At 48.2% G+C, this 12667-nt stretch overlaps 1 protein-coding gene across 4 annotated transcripts in view; it reads right to left on the bottom strand.

The window, feature by feature from the left end:
* TLN2 (talin 2) overlaps nucleotides 1-12667 on the bottom strand; it is a 439345-nt gene that overhangs the window by 354072 nt on the left and 72606 nt on the right. For all 4 annotated transcript variants that reach the window (XM_030318033.1, XM_030318034.1, XM_030318031.1 and 1 more), the window contains exon 2: nucleotides 12504-12593. The gene's annotated coding sequence lies outside the window, so the exon portion shown is untranslated. The remainder of the gene's footprint in view (nucleotides 1-12503; nucleotides 12594-12667) is intronic.

The following is a 12667-nucleotide window of genomic DNA, read 5'->3' on the forward strand; positions in this document are numbered from 1 at the left end:
GTCCTCAACTCTTGGCCCCGACCTTGCCTTTCCTGTGGAAGCCCCAATAAAAGTGCTGCCCAAGGCTTTCTCCTCACTCCTATCTTCTACCTCCTGGCTATCCTGATGCTTCCTAAGCAGTGTGCTCGCCCCCATCCCAACCCCACCTTGGGAAACAGAAGCAATAAAAACCATACTTCAATGGCATGGGCCTCTCCCTATTGCCTATTTTCTGTAGTTTATGTCCTGGGCACCTAACAGCCACCAACCCTGAGCAACCAGAGAACACTTTCAAGCACTAAGCCAACGCCCATCACCAGGCCCATGTGCATGAAGTCACAGGAGGGCTATCTCTCTGAGGCCAAAATCAACTTGATTATTGGATATATCCCGGAAATTTTATATCCTGCCTGAAGCCCCAGTACTATCTCAACGGCACAATTACAGGGATTCCAGCCAGAGGCAGACTCAGAGATGGTCAAATGAGATGGGACATGTCAGAGGGCAACAACCCGGGTCTCCTGACAAACAGCTACTACTGGGACCCAGCAGAGAATTTGGAGTCACAAGGAAAAGGCCAATGATATTATCTCCTACTTCTTCAAGTATCAGAGCACATAAATATACTTCAGACATTTCCAAGAAAAACAGTTTTGCCTGTTATGGCAAGGGGGTTGGGGGCAGGGGTGGGGCAGGGGAAAGAGACTTCAATCATTTGGAACATTTGCTCATTCTCAATTCCGTCTTCCTGTAAGACACCAAAATAAAAGGGGCACCACTGCATTGTCATCAGGTTACTTTCCATTTAGCCTAGATCTTCTCAATGCCTTTTTTTTTTTTTTTTCATTTCCTGAACATCTTACTCCTATTCCATCAACCTCAGCTTCCCTTCCCACACCTTCCCCAACACCCACTCCCCACCCAGGACCAGCACCAAGGGCATACCTACTTAGTCTTTCTGTATTAGGCACAGAAGACTGGACATTAAAAAAAAAAAAAAAAAAAAAAAAAAAAAAGGGTGGCAAGCACTTGACCTAAGTCCCCTCTTCATGCATAACTCTCAAAGTAGAAAAGCAAATGACATACCCGTGTCTTTAAAAATTAAGAACACGCACAGCCCTGAGAAGCACTTTGTGATGCCAAAGCACAGGATAAGGAACTAAATTATTAACTTCCTTTTGTGGAAGATAGAGTGTCTCTACATCTAGTTTTCCTAAGGCTGCCTACAATTTTTACTCTAATTCAGGCTCAAGCACCACCTCTGGGAATCTATGCCCAGGCATATTTAATTTTCCAAGCAGCTGTCTTCGGTATGTGCTAAAGGTCCACTGTCACTGCTGATTCTTCTGAGGACATGGGCAAACGTGTCCCAAGTCACGCAGAGATAACCCCCGCAAATAAGCACAGGCGTTACAACTTCCCAGGTCTATAAAAAAAAAAAAAATTGAGAAATCAATCCATAAATCAAGCCATAATAACCACCCCTTTCATTTAAAACCCCCACCTCAAGGATACTACCCAAGTCCTACTCCTTTATGTGCTCCCACTTTTTTTTTTTTTTTTTTTTTTTTTTAGCAGTGTACTAAGATAGTCGGGATATACTGTTGCTCAGGAGTATTTTTGATCATTTATATTGATCTATTAGATTTGATCTACTAGATTTATAGAAAGTACCATTTTCCCCATTAATCCTCAAGTGGATTGCATGCAGTCATTTTGTTTGTTTCTGTAGTAACCAGAGGGAACAACAGATGGAGAGAGGTCAACCAGGTCAAACGTGCAACAGATGATGGTCCAACATAACAACAGTTGAACTGGAACAAGTTTGCGAAGCACTAATCCAGGGTGAGACTGGTCAAAATCAAAGTGGAAGTTTCCAGAGCTCTGAGAAGCACATACTTTCCACGTGGGCAGCCTCCAGCGTCTTGAAAATCGCATTTATAAGGAATCCCATCATCAGTGGAAGGGCAACAACCATCATGGGTCTTACCAGCCTGAAATGCCAGCAACATACAAGCTGACCCAGCCTCATCAGGCCAACCTGGAGTCCATGTCTCACGACAAGAGAGCCACAGGAAAGAAACGCAGTGGCTGCTGCATCTGGACCGTCACCATTAGCATTTGCAGACCGGTCAAGCGTGCGAAAGGAAGAGAGCCCGTGTCCTCATCTCTCTTCCACTCCTAGGTAATCCAGAGGCAGCCAGCACAATCAGATGCAGTCAAAGGGAACGCACTGTTCACACCTCTGCGATGGTGCTTACCCTTGGCACAAGAGCAGAGGTCATGTCGTTTCAACCCCAGGCAAGTTCTTCCTCACAATGAGCTGCAGGCTCAGAAGACATCAGCCTTTCTAACTATATTCAAGAGCACACCTTGCAGGGAACAAGAGTGTCCACTTCAGGAAAATCCCTTGTGCCAAAAGCACTTGCAAAGTAGACACAATTTTAAAGAAGGTCCCCTTTAAATGCCCAGCCTCAAACACTCAGCTCCTCTAGAACCCACAGATCCAATACACGAGATCACCACCATATTAACCACGGGAACAAAGCTAACATGGTCGTCTCGGGACAAAATGACATCGCGTGCCTCCCAACGTGATACACTAAGAGGCAAAGCCTCATTTACATAGCATTCCTGACAAAAATACATTTAACCATGAGAAATCAAATGAGGAATTCTACAAACTCAAACTGCTAAAAAATAATTGGCCCACAATATTTAAAAATGTCCTTATCGTATAAGGAAGAAAAAAAAGGGCAGAGCAACTGTTCCCAACAACAAAACTAAAGAGACATTAAACTGCACACAGTTTGCAGAATCCTGGGTTGAACCCTAGGTTGGGCGCAAGAATTTCTATGAAGGACATTACTGTGACAAGTGGCAAAATTTGAAATCAACTATATATTCAGTAATAGTAGACCAATGTTCTAGGTCTGGTTTTTACAAATTGAATGTGTTATAAAAAGAAAGGCTCTGGGATGCCTGGGTGGCTCAGTTGATTGAGCATCCGACTCTTGATTTTGGCTCAGGCCAGGATCTCAGGATTGTGAGATAGAGCCCGCATGAGGCTGCACGCTGAGCATGCCCCGCCTCTGTCCCTCCCCCACTCAGCACGCTCTCTCTCTTGCTCTCTAACATAGTCTTTCAGTAAAGAAAGGTTCTTGTTACTAGGGAAAACATTTAGAAGTGACGCGTTAGGATGTAATTTTCAAATGGCTCAGAAAACACAAGTGATGGGGCGCCTGGGTGGCGCAGTCGGTTAAGCGTCCGACTTCAGCCAGGTCACGATCTCGCGGTCCGTGAGTTCGAGCCCCGCGTCAGGCTCTGGGCTGATGGCTCAGAGCCTGGAGCCTGTTTCTGATTCTGTGTCTCCCTCTCTCTCTGCCCCTCCCCCGTTCATGCTCTGTCTCTCTCTGTCCCAAAAATAAATAAACGTTGAAAAAAAAAAATTTAAAAAAAAGAAAACACAAGTGATGAAGAGAATGATCAAGCAAGGGTTGTAAGATATTTGTACCTGATCACTTACATTTTGGCTCTGTGGGAGTTCTTTGTATTGCTCGTGCAACTTTTCTCTAAGTTTGAAGTTATTTCAAAATACAGTCTTTCAACACAACACAAATTCAAGTGCAAAACGTTTCCACAGTAACGTCAGTCAAATAAGGCAAGGCCCCCTCCCCATACTAAACTTCTCTGTCACCATCTACTCACCCAGCAGAACCAAGGGACTATGCCCTTCCTCCATCTCCAAGCCAACGGACACTTGGCTCAAGCTCAGCCATTTACATTGGTCTCCTAGCAATTAGAAATTGAGATACAAGGACTGAGCCAGGAAGCTGTGAGGTAGTGAGCAAAACAGAGAGAGCTTCAAGTGTGTTGTCTCCATAGGAAGTGTAGGCAGGAGAGCTGATCTGGTTTTGTTAAGCAGAGAAGGGCTGGAACCATACGGAAATACCTGAGAGCTGCTCCCCAGAGAGCAAGGACAATTAAATATACATGGGCAGGCGGAGGGGGGGTCCCCAGTGTGCTCTTCCCAAGTACATAGCAAATGCTCAAAAAAGTTTAGCTTCAATACATACCTTCTGGACACCACTTCATTCAAGCTAGCTCACTTGTGTCTGTGCCTTGGCACAAGAAGCTTTGACAACAGACCCCCATCGGTGCAATGGCATCAGAGTCCCCCCTCAACTACTCTACCACAGGGCAGAACTCAGACTGCAGCCACTCACCCCAATCCCATGCTTCTGCCCCCCTCTCCCCATGGGAAAGGAGGGCTCTTTTTATTTTCCTCTGGCCCACAGCCTCTTATCCTGGGACAAACAGGCTGTAACAAAGGGTACAGCCTGAGACAGAAACCATTCCACCTCCACAGGGTATCACACAGGACAGCCAACAACAGGAAGGACAAGACTAGGGCCCTGATCAGTCACAACACATAGATCCTTCAACCTGTTTCAGCAACTAGCCTCCCCACAAGCCTAGGAACCAACACATAACCTCACCTGCAGGGCCTGTGACAATGTTACATGCCATGGCAAAATGGACTTTGCAGATATGCTTAAGGACCTGGAGATTTTCCTGGAGTATCCAGGTGGTCTCAAGGGAATGCAGAAGGTCCTCAAAAGCTGAGAATGTTTCCCAGCTGTGGCCCCAGGGAGACACAACGGAGCTCGATGTGAAAATGGAACAATAGGGTCACCAGCCAAGGCAAGCAGTTGTCCTTTAGAAGCTAGAAGAGGCAAAGAAATGGCTTCTCCCCTACAGCCGCTAGAAGGACAACAGCCTTTCCCATACCTTAACATTAGCCCAGTGAGATACCCCTAATTCTACAGATTAGAAATCTAATACATCTGTGGTCATCTGTGATAGCAGCAGTAGAAAACGGATATAGACCTTATTCCGTCACCTGGACCTGAATGAATCAGTTTTCATCCTTTCTGAGAATTGGGAGTAATGAAACCTAGAGACCACCTCTTAACTTCCCAGAACCACCTGGGGCACCCCCAGAAAAAAACCTGGCACTTCAACCCAACTGTCTCTAAAGGTAATTCACAAAACGAAGTATCAGACTGAACTTACTCTGTATCATCTGCCACTATATTGTACAATGTTTTGCCACCAGAGTTCTTTTTTCAGTAATAAAAATAAATTATGTCCCAAGTTGCTAACTGGCAGATCCCAGTGGCCTAGGGCGCCTGCATCCAAGTTGCTCCACACTTCATCAGAAAACTCTCCCCACCGCCCGCCCCCCACCCCCACTCCCACCCTGGAGGGCTTGGGCGCTGTCTCTGATCCCAAAGTGAAATCACCGTGGACTCCTTCCAGATTTCTGAGTCATCCTCGCCATTACAGGTCCAAGCAGCAGCAGCTGGACTGCAAACTCAAAACAGCCAAGCCCAAACTCAGCCCTGGAAATTCAGCTCCTGCACCAAGGTCATGGTCCCTCCTTCCTCCCACCTCATTACTTTCCCTAGCATCTTCTCCATTCAACTGCCCTTTGGTCTCATGGGAGCCACACAGCTGGTCGCACGAAACGCTGCCAAATGGAATCCCTGGAGGCAGCGATGCACTCAGGCTCTATTTAAGTGACTGCCTCCGCTCACAGAAGGGCGTTCGAGGGCATGGTTCTATCACTGAAATATTTCTATTGAAGAAAACATCTGGGGGAGACAGCTACTGTCCTGACGACTACGTGATCTCATTAAGAAGACTGGTGCCAAGCCTTGTGGCCATGGTCAAGATGGTTTTCTTAGAGGGGCGCCCGAGTGGCTCAGTCAGTTAAGCATCCAACTTTGGCTCAGGTCATGATTTCACAGTTCGTGGGTTCGAGTCCCTCGTCCGGCTCTGTGCTGACAGCTCAGAGCCCGGGGCCTGCTTCAGATTCTGCGTGTCCCTCTCTCTCTGCTCCTCCCCTGCTTGCGCTGTCTCTTTCTCTCTCAAAAATAAACATAAAAAAAATAAAAATAAACTTTTAAAAAAAGACGATTTTCTTAGAGCTGAGACTGGTTGGGCTTCCACTTTGTCATTCAATCATCAACTGTGTGGAGAGTATGCCCCCAACCAGAGCCGCTCCTGCAGAAGGAGGTCAAGGCAGACCCAGGAGCAAAGAGCTTTAATTACTTTTGATGCTCTTCGCTTCATCTACTCAAAACCGAAGCCGACCAGGTCATGTGCCCAGGAGATCCACCCAGAGACAGAGAACAACACTTTTAAAGGGAAGAGCCTAGGGGCACCTGGGTGGCTCAGTGAGTTGAGCATCCCGCTTCGGCTCAGGTCATGATCTCACAGTTGGTGAGTTCGAGCCCCACGTCGAGCCCTGTGCTGACAGCTCAGAGCCTGGAGCCTGCTGTGGATTCTGTGTCTCTCTCTCTGTCCCTCCCCTGCTGGTGCTCTTCCCTATCTCTCAAAAGTAAATAAACATTAAAAAAAAAAAATTTAAAGGGAAGAGCCTATATACAACAGCAAAGGCTTGCCCTAGAAGTGGTTCTGGCCCCAAAGACATCTGTTGGAAGCACCCAGTACGGCCGCTGTACAAACAGCCTGTTTTAGGGTGGGCAGGCCAGCAAAACTCACCCCACGGGGAATTTTATCAGCCTTTTATCATCCTGTCATCATCCACCGCTGTTCAACAGGAGATCTGACTCAGATGCCTGCTGACTTGCAGAGAGAGACCATGACTCGGCCCTGGAGAAATGTGCTTCTGACAAGTGTCAGTAATTCTAGGTGCCTGGGAGACCCCAGCCAGAGACAGCTCAGCACAGACCCAGCAAGCTTGTCAACGAACTTCCCTCTGAGCAACAACAGAGGCAGAGGAATTGGACAAGGGAGAGAGGCCAAGGCTGCCACAGGCAGCAAGGAGCGACCTCCAGCCGGACCCACATCTTTCCTCCCTGACCCGGACATGAAAAACCACTCAACACCAACGGGTATGAACGAGAAGCGGTGGGATGCAGAGAAAAGGAGCCATCAGGGAGGCCCGCCAAGTTCAGGGGGCCTGTGTGATGAGGTCTTCAACTGCAAAACCAGCGACGACATCTTGGCAAGCCGCCCTGGTTCGAGACTCGGAAGCGCTATGAGCTCCCAGATCTGGCACAGTCATGGTTTGTTTGTCGGGTTGGTTTTTTGGAAGGCTTGTTGTAGGTTTTTGGCTTTTAACAGCACAACAACTTTTCAAGATGAACTTTCTATGGTGGTGAGGGCCTTCACACAGTTGTTAGGGATATAAATTAAATCCTCTTTTGAAAGGTGAACTTTTAAAAGGTCTCTGTCTTTTGACTTGGAAATCCTACAGAAATGCCCCTCTGGTCTCCAAGTATGTGTTACAAAAATGTTGGTTGCAATATTACCGAGTAAATAAATGGGGAGAGGGAAGGCAAGAAGCCGAGCCAGCAGCAGGAGAACGAAACGTCACGGAACACCTTTTCATGTAAAAAAATCTTTAACAATTAACAGATTTACATTAACAGGCCATCAAGGTCTATGACACATCAATTCTTAAAATATGTTATGCAAAACATTATACTGTGTTTTTTGGCTTAAAAAATGCTTTCTCACAAAGGGCCATGAGGACTTCATGTGCAGTCCTGATGCCACCTGGAAAATTTTTTTCCTTCTCTCAAAAAGCAGCGAGTTAATACCATTTGTTGTTTTTGAAACCAGCAAGAGCTCTGCCTGCAAGGAGGGAGAGGTAAAAACTGGATGAGTCTTTATGTTAATTAGAAACCATTGCTTTTTTAGGCCTTTTTCAATAGGGAGAAACATGCATTGGAGGGTCCCAAATGAGAACAAGAATGGTGACCAGATATCACCATGGACCCACGATTTCAGACAAGGTAATAAAATGGTACTAAAAGCAAACCTCTGTTTGCTGGAATGGGGGTACCCATCGGCACTCAGCCATGGAAGGCAGGCAAATATCATTCTGCACCCCCTCCCAACCCCAAATGCCCTTTAAGCAATGCTGGTTGTAGGGTTGGGACGGTGTCATGATTGACATGGACAGAATCTAGTCTTGAAGCAGAGGCAGGAAGTATATTAGTATCTGAGTACTATTTAGCACTACATTTGGATTGGGGGGGGGGGGGAAGCCTGTATCTCTGTCCCCTAAAAAAGGGGGGGGGGGCGCCTGGGTGGTTCAGTTGGTTAGGTGTCCAACTTCAGCTCAGGTCATGATTTCACGGTTCATGGGTTCGAGCCCTGTGTTGGGCTCTGTGATGACAGCCTGGAGCCTGCTTTGGGGATTCTGTGTCTCCCTCTCTCTCTGCCCCTCCCCCGCTCGTTCTCTCTCAAAAATAAATAAACATTAAAAAAAAAAAAAAAGTACAGCCTGGTACTAATAAGGTGATAGGTCCCAAGTCCGGCATCAACACAGGCCCAAAAGGCTACAATACTTCACACAAGTTACCAATATGAGGAATATCAATATGAAGGATCAGTAGGTCCCTTAGACAGCTTTCCTTTCCTTCTTTTAAAACAACAGGTTGTCTGGGGCGCCTGGGTGGCGCAGTCGGTTAAGCATCCGACTTCAGCCAGGTCATGATCTCGCGGTCTGGGAGTTCGAGCCCCGCGTCAGGCTCTGGGCTGATGGCTCAGAGCCTGGAGCCTGTTTCCGATTCTGTGTCTCCCTCCCTCTCTGTCCCTCCCCCGTTCACGCTCTGTCTCTCTCTGTCCCAAAAATAAATAAACGTTGAAAAAAAAAAAATTTAAAATAACAGGTTGTCCTGGGCACCCCGGTAGCTCAGTCAGTTAAGCGTCCAATTTCAACTCAGGTCATGATCTCCTAAGTTCGAGGGTTCGAGCCCCTCATTGGACTCTGTGCTAACAGCTCAGAGCCTGGAGCCTGCTTCGGATTCTGGGTCTCCCTCTCTCTCTGCCCCTCCCCTGTGCATGCACATTCGCTTGCTCTCTCTCTCTCACTGTAAACTAAATGATTAAAATTTTTTAGATAATAAAATAAGTTGTAAATTACTTTCATAACTCTGTAAAGTAAAAGGAAATTAAAAAAAATATACAGGGGCGCCTGGGTGGCTCAGTCGGTTGAGTGTCCGACTTCGGCTCAATGATGATCTCACAGTTGGTGAGTTTGAGCCCCGCGTCAGGCTTTGTGCTGACAGCTCAGAGCCTGGAGCTGCTTTGGATTCTGTGTCTCCCTCTCTCTCTGTCCCTCCCCAATTCGTGCTCTGTCTCTGTCTCTGTCAAAAATAAACATTAAAAATTTTTTAACAAAATACAGACCCATTAGAGGGAACGATGTTGGAAATACTCATCCAACATCTTCCACCCATTTTGCTCTCTCCCATTACCACGAACACTTGAAGACCCCAGAGTGTACTTGAGTCCCAAGTACACAAAAGGCAAGGAAACACCTACCGTTGTGTGGACTTGTGAAAGCTTATAATTAGCAGAGACCAATGTGACCACTGTTCCCACTCCAGTGTTTCCTGGGGGATTCATCAGCAGCGCTGATTAATTCACTGCTCTTCACATAGGTTACTTTAGATAAGCAAATGGAAGAAGGAAATTACTTTGTTGGGTTCATTTAAGAAATGTTTTTGGAGCTCAAGGCTCAGTGCTGAGCCCTGGGACCCAAGGATGGATGAAGCATAATCCCTGTTCTCAAAGGGTTCATTTCTACCAAGCAACTGGCCTCCAACACAAGAGCTTAGCTGGAGGAAATGCAGCCAGACACAGGTGGAAAAGGACACGTCAGCCAGCCCTTGAGTGAGCAACCGTGATATGTGGACAGTACTCTAAGTGCATCATGTCTCTAACAACTCTGTCAGGTCAAAGTCCTCTCCATCCTTCTGCTGTTGAGGAAACAGACCCAGAAAACAGGAGCTACTTGCTCATCATTGGTGCCTGCATGAGAATCCACGGCCCAGGCAAACACACAAGGTCCAAGGTTATCACATTACTGAGCCGGGAGGGGACCCCATCTCCCGGTTGCAGGAGCCCTGACTCCAGGTGGAAAAGCAACCATGATTCCCCAAAACCGGAGAAGCGAGACGGAGCTGTTTTCGAGATCCCCTTCCCTCCCTTCCTGGGTAGGCCCACTCCACACCACAGAGGGCAAGTATTTGTGTGGGTTAAGGAACAGTTTGTAAAACCATCTTAACAGCACCGTTCCCACCACTGTCCAGACCAGAAGTACCCCCTGGCCACAGAAGCCTAGCTCTGTGGGTTCAACTGAATTCTACATTTGATGGGTACACAGGAGTATATACTTGAGGCCAAAGCAGAGGAGACTAACTGAAACCTGAAAACCCATCAAGCACTGCAATTGCATATGAGATCCATGACAGGCCAAATAACCCTCTGCAAAGTAAAGCTCCTTGGAGATTGTCTCTGATGCACAAATGCCACAAAATGGCCAGAAAATGGTCTTGAGAACACATTGAATCAACCTGACCCCTTGCCCTCTGCCTTCCAGCCATGAGCCATGGATGACTAGGAAGTAGCATGGGCTCTGGGGACCCCCGGCAGCCATCAGTCCCCCTGGGTAGCTGGCCCCAAGAAGGCAGGCTGAGGCTGGCAGTCGGGGGGGGGGGAGGGCAAGAAGTGGCGTCGGAAAGTAATACACAACTCGCTCTGCCCTGCCCGTTGCTGCCTCACTTCATTGACCAAGCTCCTACCCTGACTCAAGGGGCTTTGGAGTGCCTACAGAAGCAAAATCTTACCATTGACATGCAGGGAAAGGCCACATCCAGGGGTGTGAGAGGAAGATGGAAGCCAACACAAATCAGCAGCAACCCTACGGTGGTACCAGCCATAAAATCCCATTTTTAGTGGGGATTCAGGTGGCAAAGGCCAGAGGAGGAAGAGCTGAGCATGACGCCTGACAGAGGAGGCTGGACCCCAAATGCACCTGCTGTGTGAGCCAGCGATTTCCTTTATCCCAGGCTCGGTCTTGCCCTCTATAAAATGGTGACTGCCTACCTCATGGGCCGGAGGGAGGGCTGAGACACAAGACGACATGCCAGGCGCTTAGCCAGGCACCCGGTACACCTTGAATACTCCTTAAATGGCTGTTGAAAGTGCTCATCACTCAAGCAGTGTATCAACATGGCTTCTCGGGAAGACGCAACACTACCTGTGAAAATCTTGACTGCAGCGGTGCTGATCCGGCCACGACGCAGCAGGGTCTCACACCAACAACCACGGGGCCAGCCCATTGCCGGGACTCAAGACACCTACTTTGGTAGCAGCGACCTGAACCCCTCCAGCCACCCCGCTCACAGCCTCTTTGCCTGCTTGGAGGTTTCACACAGCTGCCAACACGGTCCCTCTCAACACCCCACTTGGGAACCAGGGTGGTGGCCCTGTCGATATGGCCTCTGCCCTTGAAAAACACCCTCCTGATTTCCAGAAATGCTGACTTACAGAGAGGGCACACTGCACAGAGACCCCACAGGATTTCAATGCACAAATTTGAGAAGCACGGCATTTCGGAGGTCACTGACAAAACCACAAGTTAGGATGACAATGAGACAGGGGCACAAGAACACAGGTGAGGTAAGAGGCTCCCGTACTTTTCAGCCGGGCTCCTGTTTCAGTACACTCAGCCTCACGCAGCTGAGGGAGATAGACTGGCCAGACAAAATTCCATCAGTTCTCTGGGCGCTTGACAGACACACCTCTCGAGGCGTTCCCCAAGAGTCACACTCAAAGCCAAGTGTCCCATGCTTCAAGAACCTTACACTTTACTTCTCCAAGCGTGATCTATACAACAATAGCATTGGCATCATTTGGAACTTGCTAGAAATGCAGAATTTCAGGCCCCACCCAGAACCACCCAGTCAGGAATCTGCATTTTAACTGGATCCCCAGGAGACACGGCTGTATTCAGAACAGAATGATCTATCCACTTAGGGTTGTGACACTGAAGTTTTCACTTTGTCTTTTTCTTCCTTCATAGAAGTGCCAGGACAGCAGACTGTGCCTACCTCAGCCACCAGCACATCCTAGATACTCAAATATTCGTTGCATGAACCAACATATGAACGGGTGGTCTATCAAGTAACTGAAGAGACCAACGCTGTTGTTAAGTGCAAAGAAAAAGGCAGGCAGGCGTCCAAGAGAAAAAGACAAAGAGAATATGGAGGGAGGGGGTCTTTAAGTGAGTCAAATAAGGCCTCTCTTAAAGGCAGGGCGATGTGAGGATCAAACATGACAGAGAAGGGGGGAACATCTGGGCAAAGAGGAGGTCGGCAGAGGGCCACCACCTGCATTTGCCCCCCCTCAAGAATCTGTTCCTGTAGGTAAGTAAAGATGCACTGTCAACATTTGCCCTGGTGGTACAACCAAGAAGCTCCAAGGAGGCAAATACAGAAGGGCCGTGACCTCTACGATGGTTGGGGGCAGAAAGGTCGTGCCTGTGGTCACCCCTGCCATTTCCAAGGCTCCTGGAGTTGAGTGTCAGAAAGCCCGGCAGCCGTGGCTGGAGGTCGTGACTCCTGGCCACCACCCTTTGCCCTCCGAGTCCACGGGCCTCCAGCTACTTGCCAAGTGGAAACACGCAGGTCACTCACAGTTTTCAACAAGTTGCTCCAGGAGTTTGTGGGCAGCGAGACATCCAAGAGCCGGGGAACCCAGTCCAGATGTTACCCTACTGCAGCACGCTGGCAAAGAGGAGACAAAAGACAAAGGTCAGGGCAACGTTCTCCCGACACTGAGTGACATCGATGGGGTTCAG

This window comes from Lynx canadensis, chromosome B3 (assembly GCF_007474595.2).
Source record: "Lynx canadensis isolate LIC74 chromosome B3, mLynCan4.pri.v2, whole genome shotgun sequence".
Lineage (NCBI taxonomy): Eukaryota > Metazoa > Chordata > Mammalia > Carnivora > Felidae > Lynx > Lynx canadensis.